General features: G+C 41.9%; 1 long non-coding RNA gene across 1 annotated transcript; it reads left to right on the top strand.

The window, feature by feature from the left end:
• Nucleotides 1-1169: 1169 nt before the first annotated feature.
• On the top strand, nucleotides 1170-20013 carry LOC143925513 (uncharacterized). The gene is made up of 2 exons (XR_013262019.1): nucleotides 1170-1259; nucleotides 19755-20013. It is a non-coding gene; the product is annotated as an uncharacterized LOC143925513 (long non-coding RNA).
• The last annotated feature ends 859 nt before the right edge of the window (nucleotides 20014-20872 follow it).

The raw sequence follows: 20872 nt of genomic DNA, 5'->3' as shown, positions 1-20872 counted from the left end.
TCCCCAGCAGTACTGACCCCCCTCAGTACAGACACCACCCTCCGTGCAGACCCCCCAGTGCATACCCCCCCAGCAGTACAGACACCCCCCTTACATACCTCAGAACAGCAGATACACACAGTGGCGGGTGTCCCTCCAGCTCGGGCTCCTCCTGCTCTGTGGATGTAAACAGAGAGGAGGGGGAGGCAGCTTCATTCCACTCAGCTGAGGGACACCGCCGTGGCGTGAGACACAGGGCAGCAGCGGTGTTAGTGGTGCCGCTACCCACGGGTGTCACCCGCCTAGCAACTCCACTGCTAATAGTACTCGCGTTTGAGGAATTATGCATTCAGGGGCAAATGCCGGGAACGCAGAAGACCTGTGCCAGGAGGCACGCACAACAGCGAGTTGCCCCTGTGTTCAAGGGTCTTTAGGGTGGAGACTTCCTGCCCTGAAGATGCAAAGGAAAAGAGGAAAAATGATTCTCAAATAAGCAGAATTCCCATATTCGACAGCTGTCCCCTGAACATCTACCCCTCAGGTTAATTTTTTCCCACATCTTGAAAATGGTATGTCTCAATGATAATGGTCACAGAACAAAGAGAGGGATGAATCTCTCCAGTAACAGTAATAAAAACTTCACACGGTCTCACACCTTTCCCTATTCTCAGAATCTCCTGATTATTTTATCATTCATGCTTCATTAAAGGTATCCTCTACTTATGCATTTTTTTTACCTTACTTTGATTTACCTAGGCTTTTGACAGGCTTACTGAAAGGCATCATGCACACAAAGGCCAAAAATATATCCAGCTTAACATTTTGGGTGTTCTCCCATTCCCAGGGAGCTGCAGGAGGTGCGTACTGCCTGCCATACAAGTGAATGGCTGTATGTGCTTAAAATGTCATTCTTGAACAAGAACCTTCTGCCATTCCACCAACCAATGAGTTTGCAGGCAACTGTCCTAGCAACCAATGACATCACTGGTTGCTAGGATGCCATAACCACCAATGACGCTGTAAAAAAAAGCTTTATGGTGTAAATCCATTGTCAGTCACATCACCCAGTGATGTAGATGGATGACCATGGATTTACACCTCAAATTACTCTGTCAAATATATAGTGTGTTTATTTACTTTCTATTTTTTTTTTACCCCTTACTCATTCACATAGGAAAGGGAATGGACATCTAAGGGTCGCAACCCCGACATCTACCGGGCCAAGGATGTGGAGAAGAGTCCTTTGTCCCTATCAACACAGGGATAAGATGCTTTGCCAGGTAGGCGCCCTGCCAGTGTACCCTCCCTATGTTTATGGCTTGTTGCCCTGTATGGTTCAGGAGAGGGATGTACGCTCACTGCCCCCCTGTCATGTATCTGTCAGTGGAGCATGAGCTGATGAGGGTGGCCACTTGCACAATTCCCAACCAAGTACACCTGGTGGTAGAGACAGGAATTGCTAGGGTAGAGGAGAATTTGAAGGTGCCAGGGAGTTGGATCAACAAACTTGAGCTTAGAGATGCTTAGATCTGAATGAGCAGAAGCATGGAGTCAGGTACAAAGTCACAATCAGAGTCCAGATCAGAGATAGGCAAGGTCCTGGCACCAAGGTACCAAATCAGAAGGCAGAATCTTAGTCAAAATTTTAAGCCAAGTGGGTAAGCATCAGACACGAGTAAGAAAGTGGTATCCAAAGAAGAGTCAGACATAGCTGGGTCAGGATCAAGCAGACTTTCAAGAACACGAGCAAAAGCCGAAGATCATCCAGTAATCATGCAGGTCTCAGGTTTAAAGAGGAAGTAAACCCTGATGAGTTTACTTCCTCTTTGATTCCCTGCAAAGGTAAAGCATAATGGACTACTATGCATCGCATAGTAGTCCATTATGTGTCACTTACCTGACACAGGAGCCAGCGAAGTCACCGATGTCCCCTGTAGTCCGGCGCATCCATCTTCTCGGTGGGTCACCTTCTCCGCCGCTGTCATTCGGCGAAGCCGCAATGACGTCACTCCCGCGCATGCGCACGGGAGCCGCCACTCGTGGCATATCGCCGTTTACCTCAGCGTGCCTGCGCGCCGCTGACTACGGTGCATGCGCCGTAGACAGTGGTGACTGTCTTTCAGCAAATATCTCCTAAGCGTGTAGGTTTAGGAGATATTTCTTGGACCTACAAGTAAGCCTTAATCTAGGCTTACCTGCAGGTCAAAGTTGGTTGTAAGGGTTTATAACCACTTTAAATAGGACATTAGGTCCCAGGACTTATGGGAGGCGTGTCTGTGCATCCACATGCTCGTCGTGGCACGTGTGTGCTTATCAGCATGCACATTCTCATATTTGCACGTCTTACCTTAGTTAAGCTCCAGTTCTTGAGAACATGTGCACGTCTATGCATGGCCTGCATAGTCAGCATGAGTTTTCTGACACCTCCCTTTCCTAACTATCCCGGCTACATGCCCTGCTAAGGGCTAGGTATGATTTTTTTGTGTGCATGGGGTACTGTAATGCCCCATACACATTATCAGTTTGTCTGCTGAGTTTTCCTTCAGATTTATCAAAACCATATAATATGAGGTCAAACCTCAGGAGTTTCAATGTGTATGCAATCAGGCAGGTCCTTGCACTACATGGTTTTGGTAAACCTGAAGGAAAAACTCAGTAGAAAAACTGATAGTGTGTATGGGGCTTTATGAGCCCCTGCTCGCTTTGTTCCACTCTCCCGACACTCCTCTGCTGCTATTGGATCAGATCGCAACGTCTGATATTTCATTTGTCCGATGCTCCGGAATTCCAACTACAGCTATGTGCCGTTCAATCCAGTTGTGATAGCTTAGATTAAACACCAGGCAGGCATACAGGAATCTCACGTTTATTGGATGCACACAACACACTTTTATACACAGCAGTTTGAACACCCCACCCAAACAACCATTTTCCTATTGGTCAATTGTAAAGTACACTCTAGTCCTCATGGCCATGCAAATGAGCACTTGAAACAGGGTCAGTAGAGATTGTTCCGATAGCTTGAATAGGAGGCCTGATATGTGTAATGACACAGAGAAGTCCTAGGAGATAATGAAAGTACATAAACAAACGGTCAAACACAGAACAATGCCTTCCTTCCAGACCATGGAGCCATCTGGAGGGGGTAAGCCTTAAGACAGGACGGAAGACCCACCCTTGTGTAATAGAATCAAGGAAAAATACTTCAGTATTCCAAGGACCATGACAGGTACCCCTTAAAATCCTTACCAGAGCTTCATCAAGGATAAGGGTCTGGTACAGCTTTTTTGAGGAACCCCATGCTGTTTTTGGATCTGTTCCTTTACAGAACAATAGATGGCTCTGAACCATACTAATTGTTTCTGTAGTATTCTGACAGAGATGACTGAGCTAATTATACATTCATTTTAGTGAGAGTGAGAGGTAGTTCCAACCACATCTTTCCACATGACACAGTTTAGTGTGATGTGTGCTATAGCCTAGAGCTCCATGTTTGCTATGATGCTAGTAAAAGTGTGCGATACGTTTGTTTTTGTTTCCCGTCTCAGAAAGTTAAGATGTAATGTATGTTGAATGTTGATAAAAAAGGAACCCTATTGGATTTTATGCGTATGGGCTTTGCATTCACTAACATCATGCTGAATACAAAAAAACAGGTAGACCCACATCAAAAGCTTACCATTCTCACACTATGGATTATAAATATCGCTGAACACAACTCCGACAGACTTGCCATTAACACCCATGAAACACTTCCCAGCTGTTATCAGATAGATGTCACACACTTCTATAGAGAAACCGTAATATTTTCCATTCTCTACCATGTCCAAACCCTTGCACTTTGCCAAAATAATCAATGAACATATCATCACTTCAGCTCAACTATCAAAATAAGGCCCAAATAGAAAAATGAACTAGGTTAAAAAAGACAGAATGATTTTTTTTTTTTTTTTTTGTTTAATTGAGATAGTGCTTGTTTCAAAGCCAACTTAAAGTGGAGTACCACCTAAAAAAATAAATAAAAAAAAAATTAAAGTCAGCAGCTACAAATACTGCAGCTGATGACGTTTAATAATCTGACATTTACCTGTCCCAGGGTCCAGCGATGCGGGGGAACGAAGCCTCGCTTGTCTCCCCCTCCTCTCTGCGGTGCAGGCATTGTCACTGTAGGCGCCCGGCTGTGGCTTCACAGTCAGGCACGCACCACACATGCGCGAGCCACGCTGTACGCTGAGACTGGCCGAGCAATCATCTGAGACCTGTGATGTGTCCCAGATGATTGCTGAGAGGGAGGGGGGAGAGGTGAACTTACTTCCGGCACTGTGGTGCCCTGGGAGGAATGAGAGCTGGAACCCTCTAAAAAGACACCCCCCCAAAAAAATTACATACCAAATGTGGCACGTCAGGGGGTCACCTTCCCTTAAAGCAGAAGTTAAATTTTTGGATGGAACTTCGCTTTAAGCTTTTTGTTTTGGATAGAGTGGGGAACAGATAGAGCCTCTCTTAGTTTTTATTGTGATATGCGACCCTTTTGGGAAGATTTCCTCAAACTTTTCCATAAGGACTGGGATACAGGTTTACACAAAAAACAACACATTTTTAGAAAGCAAGGGTTAGAATTTATAACGTTATTCCTGTTTGTGCTTTCCTGTCCTCATGATGCTCAAACCACCAATTTCCTTTTACAGGTATTACTGGGACAGGAAGTAAGGGAAATCTCTGCAATGGAGTTATAGAGAGTAATACAAATCAGATAGAAATGTCAACTTTTCCTCATTCTATCCACAGCTTTAACTTAAATTCTCCATTCAAATGTATATTCCATCAATTACAAGAACTCTAAACAACCTAGATTTTGATATGTATAAAGAGTTGGTACTTGCCTTAACTGGGACTAGTTTTTCAAATATGGGCCAATCACAAGGAACGGGTGGACAGTTGAGGGAGGGGCCTAATGTGTCCTGACTTTAATTTTGAGCCACATAGAGAGGTTGGATTTGCCTAAAGTGTGTTTGGGGTGTTAGGCACTTCAGGAAAAGGCTTAGCTTGTGTTGATTTCTGTTTTTGAAAGGTTTGCAGATATGGTAGTCTCAGTGATCTAGGGACCAAGAGAGTTGAATAAATATCCTCTCAAATACAGTTAGAATAAACGACTCATAAGAAAATTTGTAACATGGTGACATAAATTCCAATATATATTACTTTTGACCACTTGTTGATACTTTAAATATTGGCTTTTACCCAACCTAGTCAAGTTATAAGCATTCTCGTTGATCTCAAATGTTGTATTGCCAGAACATTACTAATTACACAAAAAAAAAACATCTGACCTCACTCTTGGTCTCATATAGTAGTGAAACTTTCTTTTTTTATCAAGTCTTGATGCATTTTAACATGAGGTGCCATATTTCAGTGTACTTGCTAAGTGCTAAGAAACTGCTGCATGCACTTTTTTGTACTGCATATACTTTTTGTGAACTCTACCTTTGGATAATAGTACTATTTAATACAAGACTCCGCAGCACATCAAGGGTATTTGCCCCCTGCTTAGGCTTTTTAGCTCTAAGTCCAGCCCCCAGCCTAATAGACTAGTACTATTTTTTTATTTGGTTCATTAGTAGAGACCTTCTTTGCATGGTCACAGTCAGAACAGCCACATGACAAACTAAGAAAAGAGTCTAGGGTCCAATGGATGTCCATGGGGCTCAGCTACAACCTTTGTTCTTCTGCACTAAACCAGGGAGAAAGTACAGTTGGTCAATGCTGTGTACCTGTCTGTTACTTCACATGGGAAAATGCACTTTAAGAAAGTATTTGGCATCTGATTGGGTAGGCCAAGGAAAGGAAGGGAGGGGGACAAATTTTGCTACCATGCATAGGGCATCATGCTACATTAATTAATCTATGAGCATGGGTGAACCCACGAATATCTGTGTCACCACTGGTATAGCTCTCAGGATCTTATGATCACCAAGTCCCACCATAATATCAAGCTTTGGGTACCTTTAGGGGAAATCCTAAAACCCTTATGACTTACACTATCCAATATATTTAAAATGAGAGTAGTAGACCATGTCCAGTAATACCATAAATTACTACTGCTACTTGTCATGTTAGCATCCTGAAGCCTAAGTAGCTAACAAAGTAAATAGAGTGCATATAATGATCTTATTTTCCAGAATGTTTTTGGAAGTGTTACTTATGAAAGTTATCAGTACTTTTTTTATTGGTTTAATGATATTTTAATGGGAGGTATTAAATGTGCTTCTTATTCAAGGCTTATTAAGTATGCCACTTTTCTACATCATCTATATGAAGGGGGTAAATGATTGATACTTTAGGTATGTAATTGGACATCAGAGGTCATTAATGTAACAGAAGTAAAAGGTAACTAAGAGGAATTTTACAGCACTAATCCTCAACTATTGTCCTCAACTACACACAACAGGTGGTGTTCTGAAACTGTGCATGGGTAGAACACCAATGGTACTCATTGACCCAGGGGTTCACATATATAACATATAAAAAATATAACAAATATAAAATATCATATATCAAATATATCTGTAGTAACATTAACATACAAGTATATGACATTTTTGGATATTTTCTGGAAATTAAAATTACATAGTAGTTTTGAATGTTTCTTTGGGATACTTAGAGTGGGGTATCTATACTGAGCCCCCAAGGCTACAACCCTGCCATAGTAAATATGACAGCATATTGGATTTTCAGTCTACCTCCATGTAGTAGAAAGAGTTGGAACATCTAAGAACAACCCCCTTGTGACAGCAGAAGTGAGACTGTAATGTAGACAGAAACAGATCCACTAGCAACAGCGGGGCGTTGTCACAGATTAAATTAGAACTCAACGCAAAACTTTTTTTCATTTTAGATAGAGTAAGGGAAGGTATAAACCCTTTAAGTTTTTTTGTCATTTGTGTCCCATAATGGAGAATTCCCTTTACTTCCTGTCCTGTAGTCATAACAGGAAGTGATTTGAAATTCCTCCAAAATAAGGGAAATCCCCTGTAGTCACGGAGGTCACCAGAACTAGAGCTACCATTAGAAGATGTCCCCTCGATTCCTGTTCTGATGACCACAATTTGGGGTTTTCTTCACTGATAACGGTCGAAGGGTGGATCTCCCTATTGAAGACACATGCAGCAATAAAACCTATTCTTATCCCTCTCCACTTTATCTAAAGAAAAGTTTTGCATTCAGTTATACTTTAAATCTACAACACACATAAAAATCCATTATTTGACTTAGCCCATCAGGCTGAAGATTAGGGAAATCTTGAAAACATGACCTGTTGGGCTAATGGGAAAATGAAAGTTTAGAAACATGAAGCGTAAACAGGAAAGGTTCTCTTTTGCGGCTTATAAAACTTTGTTGAACATATACCAGCCTTTAATTGAATTTTTATTTTTAAACTGGTGGGGCTAAAGGAATGACAGAATGCACAGGCGGTGGTGTTGACAGAGCTAATTTGCAAAGAGGTCGCAAATGTTTTTTTAAAGATCTGCGATCTGACAGAAGTATGTTTTAATTATGCAGAGGCAATCACTATTAGTCTTAATGACTGTATGCTGAAAATTGCACTATGGAGCAGCTTTAATTCATAAACAAGTAATGCAGTTAACAGTACATTTTTAAAGTGAACATATAAACAAGCATGAATCCTCTATGTGCCCCTGCTAGATGTTTGGATTGGAATGCAATCTTCCACGCGCTATAAACCTCAATTTCCAATGCAGCACCAGCGGCGGCCAATGAGGACTTTCTATTAGGGACAGTCAACTTGAAACTTTCAAATCACTTAAAAAAAACAATAAAACTAAAAATCAAGTTGTGTAAAATATATGCTGATGATGTACACAAACATCTACACTTGTGAATGCTGATGTCTGTCTACTGTCGTTGACTCATGGCGATCTTATATATATATATATCTTATTGTAACTTTCGGGATATCTTAGTAAGATATAGATAGAGAAGGAGATTATCAGTCCTTCTACTCCGGAAATTCAGACTTAGGCCAGCAATACACGGTTAGCCTCTTGGCCAGTTCAGCAGGAACCAGACAAGATTCAAACCTTTAGTAGGGGGCAGGCTGAATCAACTTGGGTACAACCAGCCGGCCAGATTTTCTTACGATTTTATGCAAGCGCCTTCTATAGCTGCTACTGGTAATCACTGTCTTCTCCCAGCCTGGATGGCTTCCCCTACCTGGAGAAGACAATGGCCTGGCAAGAGGGATGCCTGTGTTGATGGGGGGATCTAGCACATTTCTTTCCTGCAACCCATGGTCGCAGGAAAGAAATTTGTTCCATCTATGGCTGGCCTATGGTCGGTTAATTTAGATGTTGGGTAATTAGATTTAAGCCCAAATTAGTTGTAATTTGATTTGTTAGATTAAAGCTAGTCATATGTAGATAAAATGTCGTACTGAACTGGCTGAAACTACAAACATTTGATTGGTGGGTGGACCGGCCATCACCACCTGGCTCAACAAACTTTACTCTGACGATCAAAGAAGCTTTGTTGGCCTAAACGTGACCTGAACCAGTCAGCGGCTGTCACTGTTCAGGTATTCTGTAATTTTCCAACATATCTGAATTTCAAGCAGTTTATGACTAGCTTAACTCTGTCATGAGAAAAGGATGGGGTCTGCCTTTGTTGACTAATATTTTTTCCTTAACAGAGTCGCTTTAAAGCACTGTTCATTATAAGCAAATGCCATGTTTGCTTGCTCATACATACTTGTAGGCATGTTGAAATGCTGGCTAGTGAGATCGTTGCTGCCACAGTCAGAAGGGACACAATCACCAGGTTACTTTTTCACACTTTTTGTTGAGCTCTGCTTCTCTCCTTGCACAGATAATAAAAGGGGGGAGAGCTCTGCCCAGTCTCTCAGTCTGCATGGGAAGGAAAGGCACAGATGAGCCACAAAATATAATCTCCAGCTGCTTAGAGACTAGGGGGATTGCTGGGACCTGCAGTCTTCCCTGTTCTGGAGATCTGCCACTGTGAACTCTGCTTTGTATGGACTCTTGCCTGTGCAGGTATGCTGGGGCAGCCACAAGCCTGAGTTAATGCTTAATTTAGAGAAAAGACTGCACTTTGTTTTGGAACTGTTACACTGAGAGTTTCCAGTAAAACTTTTGAAACTTTTTCCCCGCCTGATCTAAAGTTACTCAAGGGGTGTAATGCAAGTAACAGGCACACATAGTCTACAGCGTGGGCCAGTTAAGGCATATTGTGTTAGGAAGACAGCAGTACAAGAGCTAACGCAGTGCAGAAAACAGCAAGTGGTTACCAAAGGTAACAGGTTTTACATGCAGCCCGTTGTTAGTGTGTACATGTGGCAGGTGCAGGGTCAGACTTACCATTGGGCTTGACTGGGCTCAAGCCCATGGGCCCCGCCAAGATACATAGCCGAGTGTACTCAGCTCGGCTCTGCTCACAGTTACACCCAGTCCCACCCTATGATGGACATAACACAGGGACTAGGCGTGACTGTGAGCCAAGCACACTCGGCTACTCTCGGATCCGCTCGGGACTGCGAGAGGACCCGAGAGCCGCCGAGATACACAGGACTTTGTATCTCGGCTGCGCCATTTTTAAACTTCAAGACTGCAATGACAAAGCTGCAAATGACAAGGCTGCAAATGACACTGGAGCAAGGCTGAAAATGACAAGACTACACTGACAAGGCTGCAAATGACACTGACAAGGCTGCAATGACACTGGGCAAGGCTGCAGATGGACACTGATAAGGCTGCAGATGGACACTGATAAGGCTGCATTGATGGGCATTTAAATGTATTTTTTTTTCTTAAACCTGCCTCCTAAAAGTTTTTTTACTTAAAATTCCCTCCTAAATTTGGGGTGCGTGATATACACCGGCGCATGTTATACGCTGATAAATACGGTAATGTATAGAATGTAGGACCCGAAAGTGACTCAAGCCCAGGGGCCCCCACCACCCTAAGTCCTGCCCTGGGCAGGTGGGATAGCCTCTCTGAGAGATCCATAACAACGGGAGCAGGTCAGCCCCACTTGTGCCTATGCAAAAGTATGAAGGAGGAAAATTGTATCTAGGTACATGCATGAAGTCCAGTTTATTAGTTCATGTGTACATAAGTAAAGGTACTCCATTTGTAGAGCAAGTGACCCAGTCTAAGGTTCCCCAATGTACCCGCGCACATACTTTTTTCAATGTTTTTATCCTCTTTTTTGTGTCTCAGCACTGCTGATCTTCTCTAGCCTCTATCAAGCACTTCCTGTCTACATACACTGAAGCCAGGTACACACTATTAGCCATTGGCAGAGAGCACTGATCGGGATTGGTTTTCCAGAATGCTCATCCGACATACACACGGGTCGAATGTCGGCTGTTTTTTTTTTTAAACCGGCAAATGTCTCCTGACTTGCATAGTTTTCTGATAGTTGTATCCCCATAACAGAAAATGCCTCAAAAATATATGGCAGAATCACTGAGTATTGTTTTAGTGAAAGCTACCAATTAAAGAATATTGCATTTTTTTTAAATTATATTAAAATGTTAAAGCTTAGATGAAATTTTATTGGTTTTTTGAGAGGAAACTTGCACAGACATGATAGGAATATATATAGTTTACTGCATATAGATTTGTCCCTTGTAGGAATCAAAGGCATTTCTGTAAGGCTGACCATTAAGCCATTGTCTTAGTGTATATGTTCCATGGATTATTCCCTTCACTTTCATTTATGAGTGAACACTGGTGGGCTACCTCACTCTTGAACGACTTTTATCTCTTATAGACTTCAGAGGAGGGATTGACTTACCAGAATTTCTGTACTGTAATCCCACAGTAAGACCTTCTCATAATGGTGAACTAACGAGCTAGACTGAGAGCTCAGGTTTAGGGAGTTCTTTGCCAGAAACCAGAGAATTATCTCTTCAAAATCTGCTCAAAATCCAAATATCAAATAAATGCTTAGATGTCTAGGTCAAATTTAGCAGTGTTAAAATGCTTTGAACAGCTTGACAACAACTCAGTTGACTAACTTGACCACCTAAATAAAAACATTTTAAGACACAGGCTTAGAGAAGCTTTCATTTAGTACAATGTTTTAATACATTTTCCCCTCAAATGTTTTATTATAACGAATGGCCAAAATTGTAAAAATAAAAAACAAAATTGTTTTAAAAATTTCAAAATTATTAACTAACTATTAACAGTGACACCCCCTTTTGCATCCCCACTCACCAGAACAGGACGACCTCCAGCTTTGCAGTCTAGGGTCACTTCAGGCTTGTAAATGGTAGCCCACACATGTGGCTTGGTGTCAAAACATCAGATGGTGGATCGGTGTAAACATCAGATGATAAATTCCAATAGGAGGCTTTCAACAGGATATACAGGCACCCAGGAATGAAAAGAGGATAGACTAATAGTGAAATACTGTTATAAAAGTTGATTTAATGCGCATAGGGATCGGTACTTACAAAAAGACGGTTAAAAACAGGCATGGATATAGAGCTGTAGATACAGGAAGCAGCTGTTCATAGCGTGTGATCCACAGACCGGAAGTGACATCAAACCAGGAAATTATAACATTGGGTTCTATTCCTCCCACAGACACAATGATTGGGTTCTATTCCTCCCACTGACACCAATTATGGGGTACTATTCCTCCCACTGACACCAATAATGGGTCACTATTCCTTTCACTGACACCAATGATAGGGCACTAGTCCTTCCACTGACGCCAATTATAGGACACTATTCCTTCTACTGACATGAAAGATAAGGCATTATTCCTCCCACCGATACCAACAATGGGACACTATTCTTCCCAGTGACACCAATGATGGGCACTATTCTTCCCACTGCCATCAACAATGGGATTTTATTCTTCCCACTGATACCATTAATGGGAAGCTATTTCTTCCACTGACACTAACAATAGAACACTAATCATCCCACTGACACCATGAGGCACTGTTCCTTCCACTGACATGAATGATGGGGCACTATTCATTCCACTGACACCAATGATAAGGCATTTTTCCTCCCATTGACACCAATGATGGGACACTATTATTCCCATTGGCACCAACAATGGGATGTTATTCTTCCCGAGGATATCATGGGAAGCTATTTCTTCCACTTACACTAACAATAGGACACTAATGTTCCCACTGACACCAACGATGGGGTATTATTCCTCCCACTAACAGAAACAATGTGGCTTCATTGCTCCTCCCACTAACCACAAATGCTAGGCCATTTTTACTCCCACAGCTCACAACCACTGGCACATTTTTTTATCCCACTCACCTCCGAGCCCTGGGCATTGTCTACTTCCACTGACCACTGACACCAGAGCATTTTCTACACCCATAAAGTTTTGAGGACAGTGAGCTGCCTCTTTGTTTAAAAAAAATTGAGGGACCTTGCTATTGACTAACAGCACTGTGCAGAGCAGTAGAGCTCTGATTGGCTTAGAGTTCTGCCCTCCCTTTTCTTAGTGGGAGTCCTCCTGTGTTGTTGATCACATAAAGCTGATACCTTGATGGATTTTGATGCTTATGCTAATTCTATATAAATAATATATTATTGTAATGTTTTTTTTCTTAATGCTTTCCTGGATTAAATAATATTATTTCAATATCTTCCTGAAATTGCGCTTTAACTTTACTCTAAAAACGATTTTCCTGTGTTATAAGCCCCATACTAGCGGGATTACTGGATGGGAAGTGAGCTGTGTGTAGGACGACATCTCTTCTCCTCACCACAATATTAATTTGAGCTGCTACAAGCTATAATTATTTATTTGTGACTGTCCCTCTATATTATTTCTTTACAATCTAATGCAGCCAGATTAATTACATATCGCGTGGGATTGTCTCCACTTGTCACATGATTCTGTGCCATGCAACCTCCCTCTCATAGTCTAGTCTGTGGGAGAGACTGGATGGCCATAGAGAAATTACATTCCTTTGCATACATTGTCCCAGACTCAGATTTGGACTATTCCAATCCAAAGGACCGAGCCTGTATTTCAGACTTGGTGTCTACAAGTTAAAAACATATTTTTTTGCTAGAAAAACGCTTAGAACCCCCAAACATTATATATATTTTTTCTAACACTCTAGAGAATAAAATGGCGGTCATTGCAATACTTTTTGTCACACCATATTTGCACAGCAGTCTTACAAGCGCACTTTTTTTGGAAAAAAAAATCACTTTTGAATTAAAAAATAAGACACCAGTAAAGTTAGCCCAATTTTTTTATATATTGTGAAAGATAATGTTACGCTGAGTAAATTGATACCCAACATGTCATGCTTCAAAATTGCGCCCGCTCGTGGAAGGGCGTCAAACTTTTACCCTTAAAAATCGACAGGTTGCATGTTTTGACCTACAAAGGAGATCTAGGGCTAGAATTATTGCTCTCACGCTACCGATCATGGTGATTTTTCATACGTGTAGTTTGAATACCGTTTTCATATATACGCTGCTCACGTATGCGTTTATTTTACTTTATTTTATTGATTTTAAAACCGTTTTTTTTTTAAATGTGTGTCACTTTTATTCCTATTACAAGGAATGTAAACATCCCTTGTAATAGAAAAAACATGAAAGGTCCTCTTAAATATGAGATGTGGGGTCAAAAAGTCCTCAGATCTCATATTTGAACTTAATTTCAATAATAAAAAAAAAAAATTTTGTCATTTGAAAAAATTACAAGAAAAAAATGGCCCTTTAAGATGCATGGGCAGAAGTGATGTTTTGATGTCGCTTCCGCCCTGCTCTGGTATGGAGACAAGTGGGGACCATCTTCCCCTCAATCGTATCCATACCACGGAAGGAGAAGGACCCGATCACCTCCACCGCTACCAACGGTTCCGGTAAGCACCGGAGGGCGCGGGAGAAGGGGTGGCCCCTCTCCCACCACCGATAACGGTGATCTCGCGGCAAGTCCCCCATATAAATCACCATTATCGTAAACAGAACTGCCCACTGAAAAGAAGGATACCTGCTGCCATTACCAAGATATCCATCTTTAAATTGCCAGCGTATATATAGAGTTGGCGATCGTTAAGTGGTTAAAAAAAAGCCCTAGGGGTTGGGAGCAGTGTGAGTGGAAAACCCTAGAAGTATGAATAAAATGTAACTAGAGATGTGATCAGGCGCCTTCAGATCGTACCCGCCAGGAAGCTGTCACTGCACACAGCCAATCATAGGCAGCGAGGCATTTCCCAACCCGCAGCTGCATATACACAGGCTTCCTATGATTGGCGGTGTGCAGTGACGGCTTCCTGGAGGGTACGATCTGAATGCCCCTGAGTCCATCAATAATGGTAACTAAGCCAGCAAAATTACAGCAGGTAGCCTTTCAGTTTTTACTGGCATGTTACTTCCCAAACCCCTTTATACAACCATTTATTTTTCTTCTATCCCTTTAAATTTTAAAGAACAACTGCAGCTAGTCACAAACAGGAAATATCAGGAAAAAAATAGATAAAGTAGAAGACAAAACAGCTGAAGAAAATTGGTAATAAAAGCCAATAAAACATTTTTTTCCCCTAAAACGGTTATCCTGTTCCATCGAGCCGAGGCCAAAAGATCACGCAGTGTTAATGGGACAGGTCAGCACAAATTTCTGCCATCTTTACTTTGCAGGCTTGGAAAGAATTTTGTTTATAAAGAAGAAAAATAGGGTCCGGCCCAGTGCTTACCGATGACCCCAGCAGTCGGCGGTAATACCGGTTTGACTCTGGCACTTTAAGCCTGCCTTTGCTTCCGCGGTGCCTCTCCGTGTGCTGACCCATTTGCGCAGCGTTATTAGAATTGTAGAGTAATAAATGAACAGTGGAGAGTTTTTGTAATGATGATTAGGGCCTGAAATTGGCTCAGATTTACAGTGTCACTCAGGAATGGAAAGAGAGGGGGGAAAAGCATTCTGAGCGGCCTAATGGATCCATCAACTCGTTTCGGCTGCTCAGTGGGCCGAGCAGGGTCACCAGGCTTTCCGCTGGCAGCACAAAGCACTTCAATTTTGTTAGGAAATGTATCAATTTAACTGACTTGAGCAGCACACTGAAAAACCTAATGAATCTGGACTCAATTTTCCGCCACAGTGCTTCTGCGAACTGTCGAAAACAATGTCTATGGTCGGGGGTGAAGGCTGCCTGTGATAGGCCACCAAGCCTCTCCCTGCCTCTGCCGGGGTTAGCGAAGAGAGACAAGCTTGCCTTCTGCAAACCAATGACAGCCAGCAACCAGCCGCTGCCACTCTCCTAACAATGATGTCATTAAAGGTAAATTGGCCTCTATTTCAGCAGGATGATAGTGCTAATTGAGTGGCAAAATATAATATAGGGAGCTGTTGTCTGCAGTTAAAGGGAGGAGGGGGACAGATTAAAGGGCCTACAATAGTGGGTGTCAGGCATGGCAGATGTTGCTTTCTGCTGATAACTGCACTGACATATCTCCAGCTTGTCAAGGCTGAGGTTTTTTTTTTTTCCGAAAGACTTACAGCAAAGGGAAGCAGATGGCCTTTGCTGAATGGGAATGAAGTGCTTAAACAGGCTGGCTGCTCAAGGCAGCTAGTTTGTAAATAGAGGCAGTCGGAGGTGTCTTATTGATTCCGTTCACTGCCCACAAGTACGTCTACATGGCAGGCCATGAACGCTCAAGTCAAGTTTTACTGAGTGTCCAGTGCGGCAGCTGTGATTGATCTTTTGCCCAGACTTGCAGGAGATAAAAAAAACAACAGACATTAGTTAGCAATACACCCATATGCAATATTAGGAAGTATATAACTGTAGAATATTCTCATATTCCATAAATTACAAAAAAGAAAACTAAGTTGGCAAATTATATATATATATATATATATATATTCATATATTTTTTTATATTATATTTATATTATATAAATAAATATATAAATATATATAAATATAAATATATATATATATATATATATATATATATATATATATATATATATATATATATATATATATATATATTTTTTTTTTTTGCCAACTTAGTTTTCTTTTTTTGTAGTTTATGGAATATGTGAATATTCTACAATGATAAACTTCCTAATACTGCATATATATTAATCCTCCTCCCTTACCTTGCAAAATCACTTAATTCTATATTTCTTACCATTTGGAAAAAAAAAAGACTGAAAACTTATCTTATATTGCTACTTTGTTAAACATATTAACTGTAAAAATAGTATTTATTGTAAATGTTAAAAAAAAACATGAATTGTCCTGTGAAAGATACCTTAACATAACATATGTTTGATATAATGCATGACACCCTGGATTGTTATCTTTGTATTATTATTCTAAATATGTGTTTACTCAATAAAAATCTTTATTGAAAAAAAATATATTAATTGTCATAAAAATGTTGCTTTTACTAATAAAGATGTATGTTAAAAATATTAATTGTCATAAAAATGTAATTTGTACCATTAAAACTTGCAAACAGATTACTTCAGTAACTATCAAATGGGCACGTAATCAATAACAGTAAAGAGACAAGCAATTCTTTAAAACAGAAAAGGAAGTAGAAGTGTTTTCACATGGTTTACATGTGGAAAAAACAGTGAAGAATGTTTCAGCTGCATGCAAAAAAAAAAAAAAGTTGAAGATTCCCAATTGAAAACTATAGTTTGTTTTACAGGCAAAAGTTGTCAGTAAGAAAATCAGTGAGAATTACTATTAATAAAAAAACCTGTTATGATGAACCTGTAGTACTGGTATAATGAAGTTACTACAGCACAGGTGCTTAAAGCCAAAGCGTATCTAAATCCAAGAACAAAAATTGATAGTATTGTAGCTTATTGGTCCATGATGTGGTGATTGCATTCGTTTTCTTGTTTTACAGTTTTTCCCCCTTTATTTTACAGTACTAATCCTGCTATTTATGCACTTCCTGTCCTACGGTGACAAACATACTGAGCAGCATTGTCACGCTAGGACAGGAATTGTGTTAGGACTACAAAGCACCTTCCTGTCTTCCTCATAACAAGGGGAGGTGTTTTGTAGTCCACAGAAATAGCAAGGGAATAGGCCAACTGATAACAGTCTAGAGACGAGGATTGTAGGAAGTTATCAGCTCATAATATTTCTGGCTGGATGTAAAGCACTTGTTGAACAGATAATATAAAACGTTTTCTTAGGGCCTGTTCAAACCAGAATGCAGAATGCACGTTCCATGAATCTTTCTTGCACTGTACTTGCAATCTGTAGTTGGTGTCAGTGTAAATTTAACGACACCCTAAAAGCAGGTTGCAAATGCAGGGCGCTACACCAGATCGCATAGTACCTACTGTTACTGTGCATTTTTTAAAGTAGTACATGCACTACTTTTATTGCGGTCTTGCAAGATTTCAGCACACTCAAATGAATGGGCTGAAATTGCATTGCACCTGGATTGCATGTGAATTGTGGTGTGAGTAAGTCTAAATGGTGTATCTAACAGACCAAAAGAAAGCAAATAAGAGAAATGTATTGTGATGCTGCGTACACACGACTGGACTTTCCGGCAAACTAGGTCCGAAGGGATTAGTCCATTGGACAATCCGATCGTGTGTGGGCTAGTCCGATAATTTTTTTTTAAAAACAGACGGACCTAGAAATAGAACATGTTTCAAATCTATCCGAACGACTCAATTCCGATGGACTAAAATCGGGAAAACCGTTCGTCTGTATGCTGGTCCGATGGACCAAATACGACACAAGGGAAGCTATTGCCTACTGGCTATTGAACTTCCTTGTTTAGTCCCGTTTACGTCATCACGTTCAAAACGAATGGACTTACAAACGGACTTAGTCCATTCCCATGTGGCCAAGTCTGCTCATTCGGAAAGTCCGTCGGAACTCAGCCAAAAGTCCTTCGGGAAGACCGTCTGCCGGAAAGTCTGGTCGTGTGTACACAGCATTAGTGTTTACATACACTGTAATCAGTCACAACCTTAAAGAGGAAGTAAACCCTGATGAGTTTACTTCCTCTTTCATTCCCTGCAAAGGCAAAGCATAATGGACTACTATGCATCGCATAGTAGCCCATTATGTGTCACTTACCTGACACAGGAGCCAGCGAAGTCGCCGCTGTCCCCTGTAGTCCGCCGCATCCATCTTGTTGGTGGGGTCTCGCAGCTCCGCCGCTGTCATTCGGCGAAGCCGCGATGACGTCACTCCCGCGCATGCGCACGGGAGCCGACACGCGCGGCAGCTCCGTCGCTGAGAATGTCGCGCTCAGTGCGCCTGTGCGCCGCTGTCTACGGCGCATGCACCGTAGACAGCGGTGCCCGTTTTCGGGCAAATATCTCCTAAACCATATAGGTTTAGGAGATATTGCTTGGACCTACAGGTAAGCCTTAATATAGGCTTACCTGTAGGTCAAAGTGGTTTGTAAGGGTTTACAACCACTTTAACCACTTGAGATCCGCGCTATTGCCAAATGACGGCATTAGCGCGGACCTACATTTCCGGGACTACGTCTATTGACGTCGTCCCGGTTACGAGCGGCCTGCGCGCCCCCTGAGGGGCGCGCGTGGCGCGCTCTGTGATCGGCGAGTCCATGAGACCCCTTATCACGTGATCAGCTGTCAGCCAATGACAGCTGATCATGTGATAGAACGGAGCCGGTAATCGGCTATTATTCCTCCTCGCGCTGACAGCGCGAGGAGAAAAAAAAAAGCCGATCACCGGCGGCCGTGATCGGGACATCAGTCCCGATCACGGCCATCAATACAAGGGACCACCTGCCACCTGCCAGTGCCCACCTGCCTCCCGCAGTGCCATCCTGAAGTAAAATAAAACGCAAAAGTAAGTGCCCCCCGTCAGTGCCCATAGTGCCCACAGTGCCACCCACAGTGCCACCCACAGTGCCACCCCACAGTGCCACCCACAGTGCCACCCAATCTGCCTCAAAGGTGCTGCACCCCAGTGCCGCCCATCAGTGCCCAGCAGTGCCGCCCATCAGTGCCCAGCAGTGCCGCCCATCAGTGCCACCTATCAGAGCCACCTATCAGTGCCACCTATCAGTGCCCATCAGTCCCATCTATCTGTGGTACCTATCAGTGCCCATCCGTGCCACCCATCCGTGCCACTTATCCGTGCCACCCATCCGTGCCATCTTATCTGTGCCCATCTTATCTGTGCCCATCGGTGCCGCCTTATCTGTGCCTATTAGTGCCGCCTTAACTATGCCTATCAGTGCCCACCAATGCAGCCCATCAGTGCCCACCAATGCAGCCCATCAGTGCCCACCAATGCAGCCCATCAGTGCCCACCAATGTAGCCTATCAGTGCCGCCTAATCAGCGCACTTCAATGAAGGAGAAAAATGACCCGTTTGCAAAATTTTATAACAAACAATTAAAACATGATTTTATTTTTATTTTTTTTTGCATCTTTTTTTGTTTGTTTAGCAAAAAATAAAACTCCGAGCTGTAACTAAATACCACCAAAAGAAAGCTCTATTTGTGGGAAAAAAATTATAAAAATTTCATTTGGGTACAGTGTTGTATGACCGCGCAATTGTCATTCAAAGTGCATCAGCGCTGAAAGCTGAAAATTGGTCTGGGACTGAGGGGGGTTTAAGTGCTCAGTAAGCAAGTGGTTAAGCAGCTGTGACTAAGCAATGGACATATCATAATACACAATGGTTATACGTACATTTTTCTGTAAAAGGGGTACATCTTTCTAGGAAGTTCATTGATATAATTTATGTATTTGTCTTTTAGTATAGGGCTCTGTTGATGGAGGCATCTACTCCTGGAGAAGTGAAAGTATTCACGAAACGCGTCAAGTTACAAGATGCATTTCAGTCTTATATTGCAATAATCTTGGTTATGTAAGGCATGTATTTGAAAATATACCAGCTTGACGTACAGGAAATATTGTTACGTGTAACCCTTTGGCTTGTTATGCCAAACATTTTTTTTGTGTGTACTTGATACATTTATGTGTTCAATCCTTGTACAATAAATTGATAGTTTATGACTTTTGTATTATGCCTCATTCAAAGTCTCATGGGTGAATATTAGTTGTGTGTAAGGGGAACCTGTACTTTCCAAGTCTCCCTATTGGTCAGTCAGGATCCCCATCTTGTTCAATGGCTAATGGAGAAGTTGTTGGGATGGGTGGTGGGGTAAGGCCAACTTTTACTGGAAAAAATAAGATTGTATTCTGAATTCTGGATCAACTGGCCATTTAGCCATTTCTTTTTTATTGAATTATCTAGGTTTGTCCTCGGTTTGCTTTAGTTAAAGAGGATCTTCACACTAGCAAGAAAAAAATGTAAAGTCAACAACTACAAATACTGACTTTTAATAAAAGGGCACTTACCAGGGATCCAGTACCGTTCTAACCCTGGCCGGTTCTTCACCAGTCTTCGGGTCCCCGACGTCAGCATGTTTAGTGGGGGAAGTCAGCTGTGACTTCTTGTGGCTTCTCAACTGGCTTCCGACTGTGTTTGTACAAACTGTGCTTTGTAAATAGTCCCACAGTCTTCTGGGACCTGTGACATGTCCCAGAAGACTTCAGGTAAAGAGAAGGGAGCTGAACTTCCACTCGGATTGCTTAGGCAATCTGGATGGAAGTACGAGTGGGTACCTGTCAAACCCAGGTATCTGCTCCTCCCAAAAGATGTTAAGGTGCCAAAAGTTGAAGGGAAGGGGGAAGAAAGGTGGAACTTCCCCTTTTGGATGAAGTTCTGCTTTCAAAGGTTTGAGCCAACAGCACTTGTGCGAGGGATTCAGCAAAGTTCTGAAACATTGGCTTTTGATTTCTGTTTCTTTATAGGAATAAAGGACAAGATCCTTATTTTACCAAGGTGTGCTGGTGGAGATTCCTATGTTAC

The sequence above is a fragment of the Lithobates pipiens genome, unplaced genomic scaffold (assembly GCF_037356315.1).
Source record: "Lithobates pipiens isolate NorthernLeopardFrog02 unplaced genomic scaffold, aLitPip1_a1.2 Scaffold_22, whole genome shotgun sequence".
Lineage (NCBI taxonomy): Eukaryota > Metazoa > Chordata > Amphibia > Anura > Ranidae > Lithobates > Lithobates pipiens.
Note: the sequence above shows the minus strand (reverse complement) of the source record. Positions and strands in the feature narration are given on the sequence as shown.